Source organism: Egretta garzetta, unplaced genomic scaffold, assembly GCF_000687185.1.
Source record: "Egretta garzetta isolate BGI_Z169 unplaced genomic scaffold, ASM68718v1 scaffold109, whole genome shotgun sequence".
NCBI classification, from domain to species: domain Eukaryota; kingdom Metazoa; phylum Chordata; class Aves; order Pelecaniformes; family Ardeidae; genus Egretta; species Egretta garzetta.
In genome coordinates, this window is record NW_009260793.1 from 779,163 (window position 1) to 782,858 (window position 3,696).

A 3,696-nucleotide genomic window follows, 5' to 3' on the forward strand; every position below is an offset into this window, starting at 1 on the left:
TTGGGCCCCTCACTACAAGAAAGATGTTGCGTTGCTGGAACATGTGCAGAGGAGAGCAACCAAGCTGGTGAGGGGTCTGGAACACAAGTCATACGAGGAGCGGCTGAGGGAACTGGGGTTATTTAGTCTGGAGAAGAGGAGGCTGAGGGGAGACCTGATCGCCCTCTACAACTACCTGACAGGAGGCTGTAGTGAGGTGGGGGTCGGTCTCTTCTCCCTGGTAACAGATGACAGGATGAGGGGGAATGGTTTGAAGCTGCGCCAGGGCAGGTTTAGGCTAGACATTAGGAAAAACTTCTTCTCCGAAAGGGTTGTCAGGCTCTGGAATGGGCTGCCCAGGGAGGTGGTCGAGTCCTCCTCCGTGGAGGTATTTAAAAGAAGGATAGATGAGGTGCTTAGGGACACGGTTTAGTGGTGGGATGGCAGGGTTCGGTTAAAGGTTGGACTCGATGATCTCCAAGGTCTTTTCCAACCAAAGTGGTTCTATGATCCCATGATTCTAACATTGAAGTGAGATTACAAACAAATTTCATGTAAAAAAGCAGTCATTTGGTGCTAAGCATGTCTGCATTTCTCATTTCCATTTCAAATATAAACTAGTGACTTTGAACTGAAATGCTCAAAACTTCATATTAATTTTTTTAACCAAACAAATTTACCATCATATTTTATTAAGAAGTCTGTCATGATCCTCCTTACCAATGCCAAGGACCACACAGATTCCACCATCAACAGCAAACAGCACAAGATGCAAAGAGACAGTTTGACCATCACAACCTCTCGCATTCAGGATGAATCCTTTCAAGTTGTGATAATGTCTGACATAAAACACCTTTCAAATAGAGAAAAGCTTTTCACTTTCAGAGGGCAAAAGTTTTGGTTTCCATAGGAACCAATCAGAGCAGTGTGTTCCTGGCTTTCAGAATCATATAAAATTCTATAAGACACCAAGTACCTCTTCCACATACTTAAATTGGGATATTCCTATCATCTGACCCATTTTCTCAGAAGGTGTTCTTTACTTCTAAAATACAGCTTGGCAAGAGGCAGCCCAAGTTCAAGTCTAAACTGCTGTCCAAAGCCACTTACTTTTCAACTGACACACTGCATTTTTGTATGTACACATTACAATTAGCATTTCATTGACATGAGAGTTGAAAATCCAGTGTAGAAGTCGAAGGTTCAAGCTAGCCGAAGAGTTTTCCCCTTTTCATTCTCCTTTTGTAGGGATAAAGCTTAGGCAGTGAACTGAATATAGCCTAAGATGCACAAACTGTGCATTTACATTCCGTGTTTTATATGATATCTATATTCTTTTGCCTTTTTTTTTTTCACACATGCTAAACAAAGTGTGAGCAATGAAATCATATTAAACTCACCTAATCTGAAATTTGGTTAGACGTGAAAGAGCTGGAAAAGAGTCAACAAAGGTTTTGGTATGTACATCGTGACAACAGCTTTCTCCAATATCTTGTCAGCTCTGCCAATATTTTGTGTAGATACAAATCAGGCAAAAAGTAATAGATTTCTGTAAGCAGAGACATGACCGTTTTCACCTGCAGCCCTCTGTCTAGCTATTGTCAGTGTCCTTGCAATGTGTAATCTTTATCAGAAAAATTAAAATTCTGCTACAGAAGTGAGGAAAAATGTAGCAGCTTTTAATTACAAAGTACAGTCCAAAACTTCCTGCAGAACAAAGTAAGTATTTTCAAAATCCGTATGTAAAACCAGCAGACCAAAAACCTAGAGCATACCAGTGGGAATCTGCACGTACATGGCTGACCCAGCAACATGGGGTATTTGCAGTATCAGTAACAGAAATCATCATTAGCTGAAGAGTATAGAGAGACACAAAGACAAATAAATAAATAACCTTTAAATATGTTCCTTTTCCCACTGTATTTTTTTTCTCAATTTCATAGTCTATCCCCATTATCTATCACATACAGCTTATGTTTTTATCACCTGTAATGGGAATAATCATAAAACATTGTAGTATTAAATCATACAACATTACAATAATAATCATAATATATTACTGAAAAATCTGTCCTATATCACTATGTATTTTATGATTTTATGACTTATCTCTGATCATTTCACCAGTAATTGTACCTGACCCGTGATATTTGCTATCTATCTGCTCTACTACCCTTTTACTGCGCTTCACACTTCCTACAATCCCCTTCCCTCCCTTTCAGGTCTTTGCTCTGTAACATTGGACTTAGAAATCTTGCCTTTTAAGCCAGAAATTCTTTAGCCAGAGACAATAATTTTATATGTGACCTCAGGCACTAGGGTCTTGACTAATATAAATTCTTAATAACACCAAGATTGTTTAAGTTATCATAGAAGCTGATTTGAATTTTGTATTATTATGCATGGGAAAAAGGTAAGGAATTCATCTGTGATAAAGTCCCATTAAAATGTTTGCCCTAGAGTAAAAATTGAAGATTAGTACATTTGGCATCAGATAACACTTGTAGGTATTTCCATTTTTCAGAGAGATGAAGTTTTATTCCTAGATTCCCCTGACATTCTTAAGATAAATTATCGCGCTACAGTGTTTCAAGCATCCAGCGCAAAAAAAGGAGGCCGGTGGGGTGGGGGCAGAAAAGAAAGATAACAATATGAAATAATAAAAGAGGCTATAAAATGAACAATCCATAACTCATGTTTTCAGGATCACTCAGCCTCACAGAGCTTGACAGAAAATAAGAATGCTGTTTTATCCAAAACCATTCATTAAGCAATCAGTAAAAATTCATTGAAATTTGTGACGTGGGATTATGAAAAGAATAGTTGAACTGGGAGACCCCCATCTAACATCCTGCTCTGAAGCCTGTCTTCCACATCCATGATAAAGTGCTTTGACCAGTCAGTTATTGATTAGTCCTTGCAGATTTTGATCTGCAAGTTTGAGAAGTTCTATCCTGGACTTGGTCAAAGAACAGCCCTTCTGATAGACTTTCCATCAAATTCAACAGAAGTGACTTCTTAATGTCCCAAGGATATTACAAGGAGAAAATTTGTAAAAACCCTTTTAGTCCGTTTTACTGAAACAATAAAATATTGTTGAAAAAAAGCAGGATAAAGATACATTACATGCTCATTTGGAAAATAAGGCCACAACATGAAGTGAGTGCAAGAGGGTTTTTTTGGGTTTTGTCTTTAAATAACACTGCAGAGGATAGAATATGCTCTTGAGGTGGTGGTTGCAGATTCACTTAAAGACTCTGATCTTCTGTTCCATGTAAAAGATGAGAGATGTTTACCTTTCTTTTTTCTTTCTCTCTCTCAGATAACTGGATGCTACACTTGCAGGTATATAACCTAATTAGTTAACACTTAGAATCATAGGATCATAGAACCACTTTGGTTGGAAAAGACCTTGGAGATCATCGAGTCCAACCTTTAACCGAACCCTGCCATCCCACCACTAAACCGTGTCCCTAAGCACCTCATCTATCCTTCTTTTAAATACCTCCACGGAGGAGGACTCAACCACCTCCCTGGGCAGCCCATTCCAGAGCCTGACAACCCTTTCGGAGAAGACGTTTTTCCTAATGTCTAGCCTAAACCTGCCCTGGCGCAGCTTCAAACCATTCCCCCTCATCCTGTCATCTGTTACCAGGGAGAAGAGACCGACCCCCACCTCACTACAGCCTCCTGTCAGGTAGTTGTAGAGGGCGATCA